The sequence below is a fragment of the Oncorhynchus mykiss genome, chromosome 24 (assembly GCF_057628025.1).
Source record: "Oncorhynchus mykiss isolate SJ-2025 chromosome 24, ASM5762802v1, whole genome shotgun sequence".
NCBI classification, from domain to species: domain Eukaryota; kingdom Metazoa; phylum Chordata; class Actinopteri; order Salmoniformes; family Salmonidae; genus Oncorhynchus; species Oncorhynchus mykiss.
In genome coordinates this window covers 7,772,888-7,795,899 of record NC_143045.1, presented here as the reverse complement: position 1 = coordinate 7,795,899, position 23,012 = coordinate 7,772,888, and the positions used below count along the sequence as shown (strand labels likewise).

Here is a 23,012-nt window from a genome sequence, read left to right as displayed (position 1 = left end):
ATTACTCCAAGCAGTTTAGTCACATCAACTTGCTAAATTTCCACATTACGAGATGTAGTTGAGGTTTAGGGTTTAGTGAATGATTTGTCCCAAATACAATGCTTTTCATTTAGGAAATATTTAGGACTAACTTATTCCTTGCTACCCATTCCGAAACAAACTGCAGCTCTTGGTTAAGTGTTGCAGTCATTTCAGTCGCTGACATGTATAGTGTTGAGTCATCCGCATACATATGTAACGGAAGTGAAATAGCTAGCTAGTTAGCGGTGGAGCGCGCTAAATAGCGTTTCAACCGGTGGCGTCACTTGCTCTGAGACCTTGAAGTAGTGGTTCCCCTTGCTCTGCAAGGGCCGTGGCTTTTGTGGAGCGATGGGTAACGATGCTTCGTGAGTGACTGTTGTTGATGTGTGCAGAGGGTCCCTGGTTCGCGCCCAGGTATGGGCGAGGGGACGGTCTAAAGTTATACTGTTACATTGATGCTGTTGACCCGGATCACTGGTTGCTGCGGAAAAGGAGGTCAAAAGGGGGGTGAGTGTAACGGATGTGAAATGGCTAGCTAGTTAGCGGTGGTGCGCGCTAAATAGCGTTTCAATTGGTGACGTCACTTGCTCTGAGACCTTGAAGTAGTGGTTCCCCTTGCTCTGCAAGGGCCGCGGCTTATGTGGAGCGATGGGCAACAATGCTTCGTGGGTGACTGTTGTTGATGTGTGCAGAGGGTCCCTGGTTCGCGTGAGGGGACGGTTTAAAGTTATACTGTTACACATAGGCACACTGGCCTTATTCAAAGCCAGTGACATGTCGTTCGTAAAGATTGCTTTTAACAAAGGGCCTAAACAGCTACCCTGGGGAATTCCTGCTTCTATCTGGATTATGTTTGAGAGGCTTCCATTAAAGAACACCCTCTGTGTTCTGTTAGACAAGTAACTCTATATCCACGTTATAGCAGAGGGTGTAAAGCCATAACACATATGTTTTTCCAGCAGCAGACTATGATCGATAATGTCAAAAGCTGCACTGAATTCTAACAAAACAGGCCCCACAATCATATCATCAATTTCTCTCAGCCAATCATTGGTCATTTGTGTAAGTGCCGTGCTTGTTGAGTATCCTTCCCTACATGCGTGCTGAAAGTCTGTTGTCAATTTGTTTACTGTGAAATAGCATTGTATCTAGTCAAACACAATTTTTTCCAGAAGTTTACTAAGGGTTGGTAACAGGCTGATTGGTCGGCTATTTGAGCCAGTAAAGGGGGCTTTACTATTCTTGGGAAGCGGAATGACTTTAGCTTCCCTCCATGCATGAGGGAACACACTTTCCAGTAGGCTTAAATTGAAGATGTGGCAAATAGGAGTGGCAATATCATCCGATATTATCCTCGGTAATTTTCCATCCAGATTGTCAGACCACGGTGGCTTGTCATTGTTGATAGACAACAATCATTTTTTCACCTCTTCCACACAGACTTCACGGAATTCAAAAGTACAATTCTTGTCTTTCATAATTTGGTCAGATATACTTGGATGTGTAGTGTCAGCGTTTGTTGCTGGCATGTTATCTTGCCAATGAAAAGTAATTAAAGTAGTTGGCAATATCAGTGGGTTTTGTGATAAATGAACCATCTGATTCAAAGAATGATGGAGCCGAGTTGGCTTTTTTCCCAAAAATTTCATTTAAGGTGCTCCAAACCTTTTTTCCTATCATTCTTTATATCGTTTATCTTTGTTTCATAGTATAGTACATTTTTAAAAAAAATTATCTTAGTCACATGATTTCTTAATTTGCAGTATGTTTGCCAATCAGTTGGGCTGCCAGACTTAATTGTCATACCTTTTGCCTCATCCCTCTCAACCATACCATTTTTCAATTCCTCATCAATCCAAGGGGATTTAACTGTTTTTACAGTCATTTTCTTAATGGTTGTGTACTTATTAGTACATGGAATAAGCAATTTCATAAATATGTCAAGTGCAGTGTCTGGTTGCTCCTCATTACACACCACAGACCAACAAATATTCTTTACATCATCAACATATGGATGCCAACATCATATTTGTCTGTGCCTCTCAGTTTTAATATTGGACTAAATGTGTCCCCTGGATAGAGTAAATTGTGTGCTGCACTGGAAAAGCATTGCTGTGTGATTAATATTTCATAAGACAGTGCATCTGCTAGGACTTGGTCTCTTTCGCTCCCTGAGCCTTAATTTCCTTGTGGAGGATGCCAGCGTGTCTGTCTGAGCAGGTTAGGCTACACCGCTGGCTTTGAGTCAGCTAGGCATCCGTTTTATGATTAAGGGCACAGGAGGCCACAGTGCAGCTGTGTCATGCATGAATCCATGGGAAATCATCTCCTTATATGGAGGGGGAGGGTGTTGCATGGTGCATCAAGGGGTTTAAGAAAGGTGCATACATTAACTGAAGCAGGAATTCAGAATGTCACCAAAGTTCTCAATAAATCATTTGGTGGGCTTAGCTTGGGAGGGTGGATGGATGGCTTCTCTGTTACACTCGGTGGAGTTTCTACACTCTAGTCTACCCAAACCATCGATGCTTCCACAACAACCACAACAACACAGTGGGCTCTCCCCAGTAACCCGAAGTTAGCTGTTCTTTTGGGCGTGGCCAATTAGCCCCAGAGTGGGGTGTTTGTCTTTTGTGTGGGATCACCAGCTAGAACGGCTGGCTTTGCCATGCCTCTGACCAGTTTAGGCAGGCTGGAGCCAACGTGCCTGAAATATTTCATCATTCCTTCCCCTCCACCACTGGCTGATCCAATCAGAGAATACATTATTTTCACCTGCTATCTGAGTGAGTGAAACCCAATGTCATTTGGATGTCACAGACAGGTAGAGGGAAAGCTGTCTGTGCCTGGAGAGGCTTTCGCCGCCTCTGATGAAGTGTGTGTAGGGTAATCATATATTTGCCATTCAAGGGCTTGATCATAAATAATACCCATTCAGATACACCATTACATTTCAGTCATTTAGCAGACACTCTTATCCAGAATGACTTAAAAGGAGCAATTAGGGTTAAGTGCCTTGCTCAAGGGCGACCGGCAGATTTTTCATCTAGTCGGCTCAGGGATTCGAACCATTGACCTTTCGGTTACCGGGCCACCGCTATTAACCGCTAGGCTACCTGCCACCATCACAGACAGTATGAATTAAGTGCCAACCTACAAGGGATGGGAGCTTTGAACAGTGTCATATTAATGGCTTTAGTTTTTGGCATTCTGCATTGGATGTCTCTCAGCTCTCAGACCCAGACATCCCACAGCCAGCAGAGTCCCTCTACAGGGACTGAAACATAAAATCTAATGTACCCCAAGCAGTGGAGGGATTTCAGTGTCAACACATTTAAGTGAAGCTGCGAGGGCGTTGTGAATGGCATAGGCAGAGCTCACAAGGTGTTTGTCTCTGCCTCCCTAACGCCTGGCAACAGCGTGTGCGTGGTTGTATTTGAGCGTACACGCCTGCTGTGCGCGTCAGGAAGCAATTGTGTGTGTGGGGGTGTTGGGTGCCTCAGCTCTGGCAGGCTCAGCTGAAGGCCGTGTCTGGCTCACGACACTACCTGTCAACTCCAGTTCCCGCTTTCTTGTCCAGGGCGACAAGGTCTTATTTTAAGAAGCCGGTTCCTGCAGCCTGATGACCAGCACGTGCTCTGACACGCAGCCGTAAACACAGGCGCTGGCAACCAATCGAATTGCATCTGCAGCCACTCCATTTACTGCACATAGATTTACAATAGGCCGACACCACTGTCTATAAATGTGTGGGGTTACAGAAGGATTAAGCCTTCCATTTAATCAATGTGGACTGCAGAAACAATGACGAAGAATAGGAAGACCATGGAGGAGGAGTCAGGGTTAAAGAGAGGGGGGGGGGGGGTACTTTTCAATGCCTGTGCTTTGATACATGCCTCAAATCAAATCAAATTTTATTTGTCACATACACATGGTTAGCAGATGTTAATGCGAGTGTAGCGAAATGCTTGTGCTTCTAGTTCCGACAATGCAGTAATAACCAACGAGTAATCTAACCTAACAATTCACAACAACTACCTTATGCACACAAGTGTAAAGGGATGAAGAATATGTACATAAAGATATATGAATGAGTGATGGTACAGAACGGCATAGGCAAGATGCAGTAGATGGTATCGAGTACAGTATATACATATGAGATGAGTAATGTAGGGTATGTAAACATATAAAAGTGGCATTGTTTAAAGTGGCTAGTGATACATGTATTACATAAAGATGGCAAGATGCAGTAGATGGTATAGAGTACAGTATATACATATGAGAAGGGTAATGTAGGCAATGTAAACATTATATTAAGTGGCCTCAGCCAGCCCCCAAATATTTCTCAATACGAATTAAAACAGAGTGGAGGCTATAGGGAGGGGGACGTCATCTGGGCTTATAATCATTGTCAACTGAGGTAGCCTGTGCACTGGAATTAAAGAGTGCTCGAAAATCTTATCTGACTCAGGAGAGAGCAAGGCACCCGCGACGATATATCTGTGTATTTTAATCTGGCTGATTTGAGACATCCATTAGCATTTAGACTGAAAATGTTGGGGTTTTGATGTGCGCAGTCTCACTCTCTTTTTCTGGGTCCATTTAGGTAATGTCACTTTCCACGGGACATTAATCTGTGTAATTAGGTTTGAGCCACACTCTCCTCTGAAGCAGATCGTGACTGGCTAGAGTACCTTGCTTTTTTTTTGTTGCACTTTCTGCCCTGGAGGAAAACAGGTGTAATGCATTATTTTCTCCTGTCTACTTTCTTTCTTATCGTCTGAATTCAGTGCTCATCGAGAGCAGGGAGGAAGCAATGGAGTACATGAACGTTTGACAATGGTGACTCGCTGATGTACTGTGATTCACTGCTGAGGCAAATATGGAACACGCCTCTGGTTAGCTATGAAAATGAGGGAGGTTGTTTGCTTGCTGTGTGTTGTCAGACCATCCCAAACAACCTTCCTATAACCAAACAAACCAACGATTGGGTAAACCATAGACTGTCATCCCATACCTAAACCAACTGCCAGTTCAAAGTTCATCCGCCCCAAAGTGAATGCCATGACTGTGTCTTCACATGTCCATCCATCCATCCCCACCTGTAGGTGATTTATGGGCACTTTCCCCAAATCTGTTTTCACAATGCGTTCAGATACTTCCACACACAGCACAGGACGTTGACCTTTCTAGATATGCTGATTAGTTAATGTGTTGCTCACGGCAGAGTCCACGTCGACGCCAACGCCTCTGCTCATGCGTGGGAGACCTATGAGTTGCAGCTGTCGTAGCCACCCAATAGTGCAACACTCCTGTCCTGAAGTGATGCTTTACCAGGGATTTCTCTATAATCTGGTTATGTGTGCCCAACCTGTCAATCTCAATCACGTTTGTTGCTGTGCCAGCCTCCCGCTGGGCCAATGGTGATCCATTCTGTCGATTAGCTGTATGCTATCTCATTATCATCTCCCCCCCCACCAGTGCTATGCAGAGGGCATAGATAGGATAGGGACCGGCCATGGGTTTCTCCATTTTGACACAGGGGAGGGGACCTGTCACAGAATATCTATGGAACAACAGAGCTACACAACTGTGAAACACACCATTTTGTTTGTCAGTCCCTCTGCCAACCCTAGTGGATGTGAAAAACCTCTTTCCACAGATGGGGAAAATGTCAACCCTGCGCTCTAAATCTCAGGAGGTAAACAAGTGCATATTCCTCCAACGCTGGGCATTTTCATTAGCTTAGCTGTAACCCACTTGGTGTAGTACAGAAAGCAGGCTTAAGGAGTTACTCTCACTAAGTATCACAACGACTAGCCAAGTGAGCCAGCATGACAACACTCACTCACTACCTTCCATATCAGGTCACAGTCCTGATATATAGGGAGATTTTCTGGATTCATACTATAAAAAATGTACACGTAGATGTATAAATATTTTCTATGATGAATACACAAATGTTCAATATGTAATATTAGAAAGTTAATATGCTACTTTTATTCAAATTCAAGGCAAAGTACTCAAGGCAAAGGATGCAGTAAAGTAAAGGATTACAATCAGAAAGCCCAAAGGCTTCTGTGGTTTGGTTTGTAATTCAATTAACTTGTTTTTCTTATTTACAGCGCTAACAAGGCCTCCTTGTTAGTGCTTTGTTGGCTACCTAGTTCAAGAGGGCAGTAAGAGATCATCTTCACAATAACTTACACATTTTTTTTTGCTTCTCTTAAAGTTGAGGTAGGATTTACCTTCTGATAAAAACACTCTCAAAGTATTTGGTGATGGCGTGTGTGATTTCTAGTGGGGAAACTTCAGGCAAGGCCCCTATTGAGCGCTGAGATATGTGGTACGGTCAATATCAATGCACTCGCTCCTTCTGCAAAGACTATTGCTCCTTCTGGAGTCCAAACCTCAATAGCCAGCCTGATCATAGCAGTCCTCCTGAACTCAGTTAGCGATGGTAACTAATGTGAGTCAGGCTAGTTTTATACATTGTTTTGGCTCCGAGCCTGTGAAATGAACTGCGGGTGCTTTAGCAGGAATATAGCAAAACAAATCACTTTGCTTCAGAGAAACATATCCACACCGAAACACAAAAACAGGCCCTTTCATCTCAGGTTTGGCTAGATTGGTCTAAAAACATTGGCCAGTACTGTACAGTTAGAGAAGGATTCTGGCTTAAATCCAGAATACAGGGGAATGGAGCAGACATATTTCACACTGGTTCTTACAGTATGCACACTTGCTGTGCAAGAGGTACATCAGCGTGTCAGTGCCTCAGCTGGAAAGGTCTGTTTACTCAGAATGTCTCGGGGGACAAGTCTCATTTACTCAGCTGCCTGAGCAGACACCCGTTTCTCCCCTGGGCCCGCAATGCTTGTCCTTCAAAGGAAAATGGCAGCATTTATTTGTTCTGTTTGAAAAAAATATATTTTTATTTTTTAAAAACAGTCATTTGGCTGGTGGCACCAGATACCCAGCAGTATATCACTGTCCAGAGTCTAATCTAGTGCTCCATGCCCTTCAGTCTCTACGCAGGTCCTAAAATGTATTAGCAGTTGTGCCAAACGCACACAAACAGGCAATTCGCGCTCTATAAATCGACTCCCCCTCTGCGAGTCATTGGAAAAACAGGACAAACAACAGATTAAATACACTGCAATGCGCCTTATTAGCATGGGTGAACTGAGTGGCCCTGTTAGTCAAGACCTATCAGACTATGGTCTCCTCTTTAGCCATACAACCCTGAATCTCTGGCCCTATGCATCAGGATCCACTTCCACTGGCAAGCCATGGTGTTGAAAGGCCATCCCCAAATTCTTCCAACATTAACTTATTTGCGTACCAATTGAATTTGAAACATTCTTGGGTGCGTTTTTTGTTGTTGTTGCATGCGCCAGTACAAAAACCCCTTTCAGTTAACCCACTAGCCCAGATTCTTGCAAGCCATCGCGAAATCAGAATCACATGACATACCATTCCACACACATTCCACACACAAGGAGAAGATCTATACCCCTCTGTTCTCACACTGTTCCTTTATTTCATGATGCATGTACAGGTCTGGAACTACACATGAATAAAAACAAACAGACATCCTCTCTTCTGTATAAAGCAGAAGATTAAAAATCCTCCATTAATGCAAAAAGCTGAGGCATCTGACTTCTTACATTTCGACAACATTTCCACGCTGATCCACACTGGACGGACAAGAATCAAAAGTCTGTGCAATCACTCCCCCACAAACACACACACCCAAGCACAAGGCAGACATATTTCAACATTTCCAGATGAGGTGCATGTACCTCATAATATTATGGAGTAGAAATGTAGTTTACGTTTCTTTTTTTTTTTCTCCACTTGTCAGACTTTGATATTACATTTGTGACGTTGTATAGATGAGACCCAGGATTGCATCCACTGTGTCAAAATAGAAGCACGGACCATAAACCATTACATAACACATACATTATGTTTAGAGGCTTACACTGTCTTCACTGGCCTCAGATGCATTGGCTTTTGGCTGATTGTTTCCCAGCTGGACCCCTTTGGCATCGCAACAGATGTCAAATACATTTATTGAGTATATACTAACAACCCTCACACATGCAAACAAGATCACACACATGCAGCAGTACAAAATGACTGCTAATTTATCCTACTGTAAGTGCATTAGCCAGGTCACCTATCCCATTGACCTACAAATTACTTACACATGGGGTATTTCCGCACGTCTCCCTAGTAAATCCGAACTCGGGCATTCAGTATCATTCATTTGCAGAAATCCCATGAGAAATCGAGAGCTTGGGACTATAACGATCTATTTGTTAAAATATAATTCTGAGATAATTGGCTTTAAAAGTTCCGAACCTGCATTGGTTTGAATGGCGTTAGCAATGTTATCTTGCACTCTTTTGAACTTAACATACATTGGGGTATTTAAAGTACTGTATAGGTAGAGAACATTGAACAGAACAAGGCCATGTCAATAACTCAATTTTGACAAAAATGCAGATAGAACCGGATAAATCGAAAGCTCTCTTTAGGTTTGACATAATAAATATTGATATGCAGATAAATGTGTACTTTGTCTCATCAAATGCCCAAAGAGAAATGCTCAAAGCATTTGCCGTTATTAAGTCTTCCATATAGATTCTAAATCACCCACATAAATAAGTTACAAAACCATCATGACAGACCAATCAACAAAAGTGCTACTCTGGCATAGTAAGACACATTATGAATGCCATTAGAGATCGTTACAAATCAGGCCCATTAAGTCATGGGCCACTTCTGCCAGCAGGTTGGTGGAGGGATTCAGATAAATACCAAGCCCACATTTTGATTGGGCCAAACAGTTCTTAATTTCTCGTTTTTCTCATACGGCCTCCTTGTTAATGCATTACGCAAGGCTCTGAAATGCAAAGGCATTCTGGGACTGTCCGACCCCTGAATCAGGTGTGTTCCAGGCTCACCAGGGGTGTGTTGTGCCCCCTCTGTGACACTTTTGTCCCTCGGGTTGGCGGGGGCCCGTTGACGTAGCTCAGGGCCAGTTGGAAGGAGAGAGCCAGGGAGTTGGAGCGGTGGCACTCTGGGTCCATGAGGAGTGTTATAGGCAAGACCAGCAGGGCTAGGAACACAGCCAGCAGGACGACCAGGAACACTGGGCTCCTCAGAGTCTTTAGTACCCACACGGCCCCCAGGGGCCAAAAGCGGAACTGTGTTTGTCTGTTAGGGCACTCATCTGGCCTACAGGAGAAGCGTGGATAGAAGGAGCGTGATTATAATTCTAAGTCTCAGCATCGTTTAAGTCCGGAGTTGTTATTGACCTTGGGGACTGAGAGTGTGTGCTGTTTTTAATGTCAATAAATCACATGGAGGAGTGAGATTTGCTATCACTGTCTAATTGGTATTGATTGGAATATCAAATGTGAAATGTCACGACAGGTATTTGCAGTGTTGTCATTATGTAAGTTATTACATATAGATACACTCAAATACGCTTATAAGTAAAAACTATGATAGTACAGTAATATAAATTGAACCAAAGCATTGAATATTAAAACATATAGGCTGCGTTTACGCAGGCAGACTAATTCTGATGTTTTGCCCAATTATTGGCAAAAGATCTGATTGGTCAAAATATAAATAATTGGGCAAAAGATCAGAATTGGTTTGCCTGTTTAAAGGCGGCCATAGTTTCCACGTGAATAAGACTTTACTCACCGTTGCTCACTATGGACTACCTCCCATGAGCCATTGCAGTGTGGCTCTTCATCTGGAGACTGGCAGAGAAAGAGGAATCAACAGAGAGAGGGATTGTGTACACACACACACACAGCTAACCCGACAGGGGATGCATTCATTGTGGCCTCTGCACTGTAGGCCTAGCTATACAACTTTTTACAAGGCAGCTGGCAAAGATACTATTACTTTTTATTTTTTTTACCTCTACTGTGATCTGCATACAACCTGTCATCTTCAGTACATTGCTGTACATTTTGAAGACAACAGGTGAATTAACTTGATCTTACAAGCTGCCATTAACTGTTACGGCAATAATAAATCATGTGATACTGTTACCTGTGGGTTTAATTGAAGTCTACAAGCCATCCTATCAGACTTGAGCTGGAGGTCACATGACTGTAAGGTGTAGGGGGGTCAAACACAGCTCCTGGGGGCGTGTCTGAACGGGGATGTACCTGAGACTGTGGCTTCCCTCAGAGCAACCAGCACACTGTCACACATTCAAAAAGCAGTTTGGGTTATGGCACAGGCTAGACTCATTCTACATGACAGTGTTTATATGCAACAAAGGGCCAATTGTAAATCAAAAGAGACTCATAGATGCGGCCCAATAAGGTTGCCACACACACACACACACACACACACACTCTCATGGGACCAACCCATCAGCCCCTTGTCCGATGCTCTCTCTCTATCCCCTCACTGGGTTTTGACTAACGCTCGTGGCCTATGGTGTGTCTGGTCTTTATGCGCTCGCCTGCAATTACGACAGACATTAAAAAGCCAGTTAACGCCAGAGCTCTTCTCCGTCCCTGTAAAGCAGCCAATTAAGCCTCGAGCGCAGAGACATTAAAGGAGCCCCTTTGAAATGGAAATGGTTCCTCCGCAAGGTTTGAGGCTTTGCAGTGAAATCAGGCTTTCCATCAGCACAGCGATTCACTTTCTTACGGACGTGTCCCCCTCTGACAAACAGAATGCTTTAATCAGGCTGGGCTTCAGACAGCTTAATTAGAAAGGAAAAAAGACCCCTCTCCCAAAAAACAGAAGGGGAAATATTCCTGGGCGGTTTCTGTTTTGGTGACACTTAAAAAAACGTAGCCTCTGCTACACCGATGCATTTATAAATCACCATCTTATTGATTTGTTTACGAGAAAGACGAGGTATAAAATAGACACTTTGTAGGCGATGTGACACACCCAAAATAACGGGCAATGAATTTAAAGCTGCATGCAATAACAAAACACTGAGTTGTCGATTCACATGATTCAATGAATATTTACTTTTGCGTGATTTCACCAGCGTTAAATTCTCCATGCATTTTTTGCAAATAATGAATGGGAAAGTCAATTCCTAGAGCTCTTCGCAGTAAAAGTGAGCCTTTTTCCAACATACAGGTCTGCATATAATCAAACACCTTTGTGTGCATGTCTCACTGTACAGTACACGCTCCTCTCAGAACCTAATCAGCGTGGAAGGTCAGGAGTCTCGTGGAGGCTCCAGGGCACATTTCTCTGCCATTCCAGAAAGCTAGAGGATGCTCATGGGATGCAATATGTTGCTCAATGAAAGGTACTGTTGCTAGCACCTCATTCCTCCAACTTTACTCGGTTCAGACTGCGCCTGCTGTTCTTTTTTGGGTGTGTGCCAAGTTGAATTTCCTCAAAGGATCAGAGGGTTTCTGTCTAAGACAGTGTTTTCACTCTAATTTGGAGGCGATATTATGGTTCGGGGGGGGGGGGAAGAGACACTGGATCAGTCTGTTAAAAGGCTTAAGAGTTTTACTGGGTTTAAGGTGTACCTTCCAAGTACTGTCGGTCTGGAATACCTTGGAGCAGGCTCTGTGCTGTTGGACCGAGGGGGCTTTAGAGGGGACGGTGTGTCCGTGTGTCTGTCCCAGCCAGGCGCTGATGCGGTCAGGGTCAAAGCTCACAGGTTCCTGGGAGGGTCCATCGGGCATGGAGGTCATCCAGTGGCCAGAGAGTAGAGGTTTGCCATCTCTGACACTCTGGATTGTGGGAGGGGAGAACACCACTGGGCCTGCATACTCAAACCTCCTCTCCGGCCTCTGGAAACACCAGCCACAAGTGAGGATAAATTGTGTCAATTTGACCTGGAATGAACTAACATTTCATTGAGATTTTTGGTTTTAATATGCAAAAAACCTGAGGAGTCTTTGAAGTCTTTATATTTCTGGCTTAAATCCGATGCTAAAATCATACCTACATTTCTGCATCTTCCACTATAAAATCCAATGGGTTTGGTTATGAGTTCAACACAATCAGTATTATTAGTCACACCAGCAAAACAAAGCTTCTCTGTACTGACACCGACGATAATGGAAGTATTGGCTTTAGGCTAAAACTAAACTAAACTAAAAAAAGAGCTATGTTAGCTTTTTCCTCACATACACATACTCCACCCCTCTTGTACACACAATAACTCCTTGTTAATCGAAGTGAAGAACAACATTGTGTGTCATCATTTCAATGGATCATTATTTGTTTCACACATACTTCAGTATACACTGTCCAATGTATTATTCACATTCCTTTGCCGGTTGAACACAAGTTTACATTCCTGATAATATTGGAAAAACATGTTGACCTGCATGTGCCTCTGAGCCTAAGGGAACAGTGGTCGAGCGAAGAGCCAAAATAAAGATCAGCAGGAGGAGCTCGGTCTACTCACCATTTCCTCTGCTGCTCTGTAATTTATATCAGACTGAGAGCCTATGTAGCTGAGGTAACTCCGCCTCTTTACACCATCTCTGGCCAATGGCTTTTCTCGATCTGTTTGAATGAAGCACACCTCAAATCTGGTGCCAAGCCTCACCGACACATATCGAAAACAATGACAGCGTTAATAATTTAAAAATGTTCTCATGGCACCCCAATGGATGAGGATAGAACAAGTGGATTATTCTATCGGCGTCATTAACCTTTCTTTAAATTGCCTACCTGTGTTGGCGCTGAAATATGACACGTTGGTGTTGGATTGGGAGACGGGGCCACCGATGTTGACGGAGGGGTCCCACTCCAGCACCATGTGGTCCAGGTTGGGGGGGTTCTGCTGGTCTGGGGCGCTGCTCTTCTCAAACACACCATCCTGCTCCAACAGGACCTCAGACGGACAGCCGGAGTCAGAGGCTTGAGTCAGTACACAGTCATCCTCAAACACCTGACAAAGGAAAGATAGAGGGAGGGAGAAAGATAGAGGGAGGGAGAAAGATAGAGGGAGGGAGAGGGAAGAAGGATGAAGGGAGAGGGAGGAAGGATAGGGAGAGGGAGGAAAGATAGGGATAGGGAGTAAGGATGAAGGGAGAGGGAGGAAGGATGAAGGGAGAGGGAGGAAGGATGAAGGGAGAGGGAGGAAGGATGAAGGGAGAGGGAGGAAAGATGAGGGAGAGGGAGGAAGGATAGGGAAAGGGAGGAAAGATAGAGGGAGGGAGGAAGGATAGGGAGAGGGAGGAAAGGTGGACATATAAATGGAAGAGAACTACTACAGGATGCTATAAAAACACACTAAATTGTAGAGTTGTTCTCAGTTTGGCCTGGAACAGCATGGGCATATTCCACAACCCCAAACCCCCTCTCCTTCCTTCACTAGCTTCCTTTGACCCATATAGGCCTTTCAGAACCGTGGACAGAAGCTTAGAAGAAGAGAAGAAATCGTGCAGAAAAGCAGGGCCTTAGAGTGGCTGGTGCAGTTAAAGATACAGGTTAAGCGTAGCCTACCAGTCTCATGCTGAGCAGGCGTGTGTGCAGACGGCCCACTCCCTCAAATACGTGGGCAGAGTAGAGCAGCAGCTCCTGCAGCCCCGCCTCGATGTCTTGGGCGTCCTCTGGCTCGCTCTTCTGGATCAGCGCCTCGCTCCGCTCCAGGAGACCGTTCAGACGCCCCGTAGTCTCCCCCACCGCCTCCTGGAAGCTCTGAGGCCAAACACACACATAGCACATCAGGGAGGAGACATTTACTACGGGAAGGGCCGTAAGAATTGGTACTGGAATCAGGTAGAAGCATATCAGGCACGTCCGGGACAGTTCATGGGAATCACAGATAAATGACCAGGTAAAGCAGATGCAAAATGTTGTTAGGCAAAAGTGAGGACCACTGATTGCGTGGTCAGATTACTTGGCTGGTCAGTCCTGTCCAGTACAGTCCTAGGCCATGTCCTTTACCTGCAGCTCCCACATCTTGTCACAGGTGTCCCATCCAAAGAAGTGTTCCACCTCGGTCAGCCTAAGGTCCATGTCAGCAAGCCACACGGCCATCTCCTCCAGCTGGCCCTCAAACTCCTCCCGCTGGGACACACGGTGCTAGGGGATGGGCAGGAGGAGATGGGGTAGGAAAGAGAGCACGTGAAGAGAGGGGAGGGGAAATATAACATTGTAGGCCAAGAGAGGTGGAGGTATAGCAATATAGATACAGAATAATAGTCTAGTCCAATGCTGGCATCTGAATACATTTGGGAGGAATCAGATGTAGCTCAAAAAAGAAAACGTCCCCCTGCCTTAGACATCTGTGTGATGAAGGAAGGGGTATCTTGCACCTTTTACCTTGAGTCTGCGGCAAACACTCTCAATGGTCCCATGTAGGCGGTCCCAGCGTTGACCACAGTCCCTGGCCATGCCCAACAGGCGTGACCGCATGGCCCCATCAAAGAGCCTGGTCAGGGTCCTGTTCCTAAGAGTCAGACTGTCCAGCTGCACCAGCCGAGCCCCAGCCTGGGTCCTCAGGCTCTGGGAGGGGAGAGCACAACAACTGGGGGTTTAGATTGAACAGTAGAGAGATACTCGTTCTATTACACAGGTGAACAAAACAGTTCTGAAATAACATCTCTATTAAACCTGTAACAACAAGGACAGTGTCTCTACGCAGTGACTGAGGACATAAACACCAACATGGGGCTGTAGATGGCCATTAGATGGTCTGATCTGGTCTCCTACCTCAACCTTCTCGAGCTCCTCCTTGGCAGTGACAAAGAGCACACGGGCAGATCTGGGGGAGTCGGCAGCCTTCTCCGCCAATTGGAGCCAATTGCTGAGAGATGAATGAGATGAATGAACTCATGCCATAGCACCCATTTTCTTTCCAACCTTTGTGAGATACATAAACAAACAAAGGCCAGACTGGTAAATGGAAAAGCACATTAATTAGGGTAGTGTGGTTCACTGCAGTTGATCAATATAATCTACTATCCATTAATTAACTGTCCACATTAATTAGGACTTAATCCTTCAAATCAGCAAATACACTTGAGAAAACCCCATTGGGGTCAGAAGAGAAGACAAATGTGTTGAGTTGGGAAACACTCACTGGACACATCCATCCAGAGATGGGCTTCCATCTTGGATCAAGCGGGTTCCCAGTGGCAGACAGTCTTGGGGCTCCTCATTGAGTTCTAGTAGAGGCAGGAAGTGGTATTCGGAGAGTAGGGGCTCAGTGTGTTGTAGGATCAGGTCCAATCCCAAGGGGCTGTTCATAGACTTGGTAGCGACTCGACGTTCATCCTCTTCCGACATTATGTCACTTCTTGTGGTGCAGGGACAATGGTATCCATGACTACCGATTGGGAGTGGCACCCCCACAGGCATCTTGGGCTCCACCTGTCACCTGGGTGGCTCCACCTGTTTGGCGTGCGAAAGTGTCACTGCATTACAACACTCCGAAATGAGGTGACAATTAACACATACTTCCAAATGAATTGCATTGAGTGTATTTTTCACAGTAACATAATGTCTATAGTATGTTATCAGATGGAACCTACATGCTTTCAATGCACTCAGTAAAGGTGCCATCTTTGAAAAAACTATTGTAAAGGGGGGGGGGTCTTTGAGTACACTCAGTGTTGGGTGTGTACCTGAGTTCACCCTGATGGGTTATTCATACAAGTCATTACAAATAGAGTTCTGAATGACTGCCCAGGAATTGAGAGAGACAGCGCAGATGGCGAGTAGCTGAATGCCTCTCCCAAAGTGAGGCAAGTACCCGAATGGCCAAGCGGTTATTTTCTGGGCCATCTAATCGTTTTGCAGTAGCAATCCCTCTTATGAATTATGACTCAGCAGTTCCACACTTCAGACCATTCTAAAGGGGGTTAGGAGCTGAAAACAGAGCGTTTTCACATTACGGACTGTTGAATAGGAAATGATAACAGTAGAGAAGTCTTTTGGTCCCATCGATATTGACATTATCCATTGCTGCCTGCCTTTAGAAAAAGCCTACAACAAAAGATGAGGATGTGTAATGAAACTCGTCTGAAACATGCACTTGTCTGGTCCCGTCTGTTCAATCCTGGTTGTTTGTCTGTCATCTCTACAGTAGAGTTTCTCTCTTTCCACCTTGCTCTCGCTTTTATTCAGTGACTGGACAGCACACTGGACAGCACACTGGGCAGCAGCCTGTCAGATAACGTTTCAGTGTGGGCACAGGTTTGAGGCGGTCAGATCTTTGATAAACTGAAAAGATCAGCAAAAAGACTAATGTTGATCTAAATACCATTTAGAGCAGCGGCATTCAATTTTGGGGTGTTGACCCCTAGTAGGGTCAGGGGGAGGGGGGGGGGGGGGACTTCAGTGGGGTCGCCAAAAACTAAACAAAGATTTTGTATGGGACAATATACAAACGTTTTTGAGAAAGATAATATTTGTATTTATTGGTTTCTTTTCATTTGGATGTAATGAATTTAAGGTTATTTTTTTGATGCAGTCCTCTCATTGTCATTCCTTAAAAAGTAATTCCATGTTGCAGTGCTTCAGTGCGGAAGGCATGTCGATATGTGAAAAGGAATGACAGCTCCTTCGTGGGTAAGTAGAACAGTGTGGAGGATGTTTCCAATACACATCACTGGAAAGCTACAATCCCACCTGTGAGAGTCCATCGGCCCAACTATCTATACTTAATATTCCTTTCATATCCCTCCTGAGGAACATTCAGGATTGCAGAAGTTCTTGAGTCAAAGCACAGATTTCACAATCAAGTTGGAACTCTTGGCAAACGTCTTATGTAGTTCTCGGTTGGTTTGTTTGTGTGGCACAATGCCGCGAGATACTTTCCATTTCAGCCAATCTCTGAGAGTGACATGCCCACAGCTCTAATGACTAAACTGAAGTCCATAGGTCACAGCGACTACCAAGATAAACTTTATGCAGGGCAGATGTGAGGCCAGGCTGTTGGTGGAGTCTGATAACTGTATCACACATGATGATAGCAGTTAAAGGACCACATCAAAAAAAGGGGATGATTTTATCACCCCAATGTAATTAGTGCTTATCTCACAGAGACAGCAAACAGGGGGCACTAGGTTCACATGGTTACCATGGCATTATGCCAACCCAATCTGCTCACATTACTAGTGTTGTCACTCAAAAGTCCCGTAAACAACTTAATTGAGATGCCCTGGAGACTCAAAACCTCACAACAAGTTAACACAGGAGTGTTCTTTTCCATGGCAGTTTTTTATTTATTTTTAATGCAGAGTTAAATACAAATCCCGACAGTGGAAGTAGCCTGTAGGCTCTTTAAGAATTCCCTCAGCCTTGGAGGCCGATAAATCACTTCACACTTGTGCCCAGAAGAGTTATGAGGGCACCACTCTGGCCCTGGCAGAAGAAAATGCCAAATAGATTTCCCCCGGTCCCTTACCTGCTGAATGCGCCATGGAAGGTCGGCTACTCTGCTACCGGGGGCCTATTGTTAATCATCGGCAAGTCAACGAACCCCTCTGGGCTAATGTCACACTTGATAATCCAGCACAGCAGACGGACTTCTGCAGCACCAACCGGCCTGAGATTGACCTCTGCCCTTAGACTAATGAGACAGGGAATAACAGTACCAACAAGACACCGATTTATCAACAGCCATCTTCTCCTCTTCATATTCCGATAGAAGAGAAAGCAGGGCTTTCAAAATGGCTGCTAGCCAGCCATTAGTTAAATATGAAAAACATGAAACGTCCTTTTCTTTTTACTCATGAGAGAGCAGCGTCAGTCAGATCTCAACATTCATAAGCGCGTGTGGCTGACTGCTCCATCACAAGAGGGCACGGAGTCACTGCATTGGACCTTGAGGCGGTGGAGTTGAAAATCGAAAGCAGTTTTATTACTGTTAGGGGAGCTCACCCAATAATGGAACCTGCAGATGTCACAGCTTCGAAAGGGCACTCGTGTAATTTCTGCGTGCTGGGACGGAGAGAGAGAGAGGGTTGGGTCGGTTTCAGTCCCCCCTAGACAGCACAAAGGACAGGGGGCTTCACTGGCTGCAGGTGATGATACTGTCCCAATAGGCTACTTCTCAATGACAGTACATTTACTCTGTTAAACCTTGCTCTTTAGAGTATGGCAAAGGCCAGCAGTATGGCAGGTCACCATTTCAGCACAGATTAGTGCAACTACTTGCCCATGAATACATGAATAGGGATATGACAAGTAAACTAATGCCAGCTTACGCCCACAATGTGCATGCGTCATTTTGCTGTCGGGGTAGGGGTGGAGCAAAGCAGGTGCATCTTGGTAATTTTCCATAACAATACCCGCATTTGAATAAGTGAGACGGAGCTGAATGAAGCCAAACAGTGAAAGTGCTTGTCTGCTATGGAAGAAAAAACAAAAACTCTCCGGCTCAGACAAAAGGTGAGCTGCGACGTCGTCAGCCAGTTATGGCCCGGACGAGCCCTGCTGCTGTACGAGACAAACGAAAAATAATGACATCGTCAACACAGCCATTAAAGTGTGATTGGCCAGTTGACATTTCCTTGCCTTGATGGATGCTTCGTCAACTGACACCGGTAGCATCCTGGATCCACCTGACGGACAGGCTGGGAGCGGGAACATTACCAGGGAAAAGAGGATCGTTAACCTATGGAGTCAGTCTGCTATTCAGGCCTTGACAGAACGTATTAACTGTAATTTGCCTAACATTGACTCAACCTCCAGCTCACGTACTCCTGGCTACATGCTCTAGCAGGCCTGGGCAAATCCAATCCAATATGAATTGTTATCTGTTGCAAAATGGTTGATTTAGTGAATTGCGAGTTTGAGTTATTTTTGATTGCAGAATTATTGTAATTTGCCTGATTGGTGTCACTTTTCCTCCATCCCTAGCAAACACACCTGATTTAAACTAATTGCATTTAACTGAAGATCATGATTAGTTGATTATTGGAGTCGGGTGTGTTAGCTGGGGCAAAAGTGTGACACCAATCAGACCCCCTGAGGACTGGAGTTGCCCAGGCCTGCGTCTAGTGGGACAGCGTCCGGGGACAATAATTGGCAATTGCATCCCTTTAGCCGTCTGATTTGCGGTGGACACTAAACATTTATAGGCAGCTGGGACAAGTCATTCTTTGTCTGGGTGTGGGAAGGCAGCTCCTCTCCTCATGGTGAAAAAAAAAAAAAAACAGTTATTGGTATGCAGGTCCAATGCCTGGAGCAGAGGCTCAGGGCTGAACAGACCGAGGCACCACACCACTGCATGAATCACATTTATCTGTCTGGATACTATTAGATGGGCTCTACAGCACCTCCAGTGACCACGCAGTTGGTCTTGCTCAACAAACCTTAACTTCAGCATTTTTTTGTCCATGCCAACTAGTTCAGTATTTCGACAACTCTGAGGGCAAATGCAATCCGATTAAAGGTACCAGGCACAGTATGCACAATTAAACAAATAGCAAGCACACAGAGAATTGTGAAAAGTGCACAACCGTGCACGTCACCATAGCTGAAATAATGACATCTACTCTCATCCCAACATTTACCGTGCCTATTGACACGTCCACAGTGCCCGTCTATGTTTTGCAGCGTGCCTGCCCACTCCTTTCTGTGCCACAACGCGGGCAGAGTCAGGAGCAGCAGCCGTGGGGGACATCTGTGTTTCCAGTGACAGGTTGGCGGGACAGCCAGCGAGGAGGAGAGAAAAATGGAACGTGGCTTCACGTCTTCTGCTGCTCCCTACCCATCCCCCTCAAACTCTCTGTGCTCCCGAGACTGCGGCCATTGTCTCGGGAGCACAAAAGACTCAAAGTGAACAAATGTGCCTTTCTGCTGTCCGGATGGAGTGCGAAAGACAGGCCAGGGACACCTGATCTATCCCACTTTCTGCACAGAGATAGAGGCAGCCAGGGAGAGAATCTCCCCCAATCAGTCACCCCGAACTGATCCAAGATCAGAACACTTAACACGGTCAGTTGTGCGGGAGAAACGGAGCAGGTCCGGACCGGGAGCGAGATCTGGTGACCCTGGATGGAAACTTTCTTTCACCATTAACTAGGTTGTTCCTAAATTGAGGGAGACAGAGAAAGAAATGGCGGAGACAAAATGGAGGGCGAAGCAGAAGTGAGAGAGAAGAGAAACAGATTGAAAGGCCGAGAGGGACAGATAGGAGAAATCATGATAGAGTGAGTGAGTTGTGTACTGTAGTATCGAGGCAACACTCTGGCAAGATGTGTGCCGCAAGTCCCTGGGACAATGCCCTCAGTGACTGAAAGACAAATATTACTTTCTACCACTACTGCACTCTAATAAAAACATGGGTAAACATCAAATACACTACAAAAGCTCTCATATTTCATAGGCTGCTAGAATTACCAAGCATTTCTTACTAATATTAACTAAAAAGGTGTGTTTGGAATACAATGCTACGTTGATGAAATCCGACTAGATGTTTCCAACAGCAATACCTCAGTCTGTAGATTTCAAGTGTCTGTATAGTGTATACAGGCCTAAAGTAGGTGATGAGTACAAGACAACAAGGACAGAAAACAGAGAAATTATGTGAACACAAAGGAACAAGAGGCTGGGCTGGGAACAGGCAGAGATTGTGTGGCCAAGTACACTTTAGGTTACAAAGATTATCCTTGGTGTCAGATACACCCCTTATTAAATAGATTATATCTAAAATGTAGTGCTTGATCAGGCATGGGAAACTGGTGCTCTGGATATCGTGGCTATACTATTGCTAAGAGAAAGAGAGAAAAAAAACAATCACAAAGCGAGCCCAGCACTGTAGAGTACAATGGCTTTGTGGGGATCATCTTTGTCCAAATGCAGAACACATTCCTCCATTAGTGACCGCACCTCTCTTTAGGGTGAGCATCATGCATCCACACACAATGCAGTATACATGTATATAGGACATGGGAATGGAACTCAATTCTTAGAGGGTTGGAGCCCTCACTCAATTAGACTCAGTGGCTTACAATGTTCCTTGTGTTATACAATTCCTTTATTCGACATTATCAGGGGAAATGAACAGAATTAAATGTGTTTGGCTAAATAACTAAGAGAGCAAGCTAATGAATGCAACGGAAATTGACTGGAATGAAAGGCAACACACACACACACACACACACAACCTTTTGGGAAACAATTTAGAGGCCTGCGATGGAAGTCTGCAAGCGGGGCATTGACGGACAGATAGACAGACTTAATCAAAAACGTATGTCTAGATGGAATCAAAAAATAATCACAACATTGAAAAGTTCCTGTTACACAATAAATGTTGCTTATAGGAGACTATCAGGTAAATAAATCTGACCCTTAATCCAGTTCAGAAATCCTTTTCCTGTCTATTTTCCCTCTCAGCTCTTCATAGTGGGCTTGGAGAGATACTCTACTGCCAGATGCTCTTCTTGAGGACCTGAGCCCCTGAAGAGGGGACATTGTGTGACTACGATTTATAATCCTGGATGATGAGAGGGTATCATATCAATACCGACATGAGAAAGATCTGCGATTCTCATTCTGATTACTGTCCTCACACCCTTTATCTCTGGTCAGGGATAGTAAAGTAGGTAGTTATCCAAGATATCCTGATTCATGACTGCTCACAAACTCATGAGTTGCGTTTCACAGCCTGTTGTCAGCCTTCTGATCCAAGGCCTGGCACTTGTCCAAGGGATGTTGCTGACTGATTCAGTAGTTAATTAGCTGACACCAAGTTCTTCTGGTCAAGCACTGCTCAAAAGAGCAGAATCATTTGATCTAATTACTGGTCACTGATGAAAAAAAGGACTGTCAAAGGGCTGTGAAGATACACTGTCATTCCCATTAGGTTCATTCATTGGCATTACTGGGTTTTTAGACATCGGCCCTCAAAAGTGAAGTGCATTTTGTTGTGTAAAAGGGCTTTCTAGCTTGTGGAAAAGAACACCATTTGTCAGTGAAACGTAGACGGCGGAGGAGCATTTGGTTCCAATAGGAATTGTAGGTGCAGCAGACAGGCTATTGATGCCACATCCTTCAAAAGAAATAACCTCAAGGCACGACAGGGAATCCACCTGTAACAATGAGTCATGCATACTGTATAACACAGCTGCCAGACATTCAGTAACCGGTTCCTGTTGAAAACAATTTACGTTGAAATGGCACTTTAGGCCTATAAGTTGGTACTTCCGGAGATAAACACCTCCCATGTTCTTAGATATAGTAATAACATTGACGAAATGTTGAATGTTTTGTTAATGACCCATTTTGTTGTCTCTCGACAAAACAAAACCTGAATGAAATAACATGTACTTTTATATTTTAATAGGCCTGCTCGAAAGTTTACGCTATGTTGACGTCAAAATCATCAATAGCATTGAGACTGGGAAATAAACAGGTAACTTGCGATTCTGCTTGGTCCGGATTCACAGGCAGGATTCATGCAGCTGGGAGGTCTTGACACTTGGGAGCCCCATTTCGCTCGATGCCTAAATATGATAAACACCTACTCGAAATTCGGAGGGAATATGTGCACGTTTGAATCATCAACCATAGGATGTCATTTGTGAGGTTTATCGGCTTTCTCTGGTTAAACGTAACCACTATCGGAAGAGCACGCCGTTGTTTAGAATGTACCCCCGGTAACTTGACCTGTCACAGGTAGTTTGAAACCACACCCCTCAAACGCATACAGTACTCACCTGCGTTAAACTTCCGTCTACCTAAATGTGTCACGTACTCACAATTCTCAAATAAAAATCTGTTCTTAAATCACTTAAAAATGCAGTGGACAATTAAATTGAAGATTATTTTAATTATATATTAAAAAAAAAACTATAATATCTTCATCAAAGGTTATTTCGAGAGTGTAATAAAAAAAACATCTATGAGATGTCTGGATCATTTGAAATAACTGCAAATGTTTATATGAATTATACAGGCTGTGTGCATGGCTCATCTGCCCCCTGTATGTTATTATTCAAATTAAGGCATATTGTAGGCCAGTTACATAAGTATGGCATAAAAAGAGGTTGAAGGGA

General features: G+C 44.6%; 1 pseudogene across 1 annotated transcript; it reads right to left on the bottom strand.

The window, feature by feature from the left end:
- Positions 1–7,537: 7,537 nt before the first annotated feature.
- On the bottom strand, positions 7,538–15,291 carry LOC110503308 (nesprin-2-like; annotated as a pseudogene). Its single transcript, XR_016491246.1, has 11 exons — positions 15,086–15,291; positions 14,716–14,865; positions 14,326–14,508; positions 13,948–14,085; positions 13,504–13,698; positions 12,727–12,946; positions 12,458–12,558; positions 11,568–11,834; positions 10,105–10,258; positions 9,748–9,806; positions 7,538–9,270 (listed from the first exon to the last, which is right to left on the bottom strand). The product of XR_016491246.1 is annotated as a nesprin-2-like (transcript).
- Positions 15,292–23,012: the final 7,721 nt, after the last annotated feature.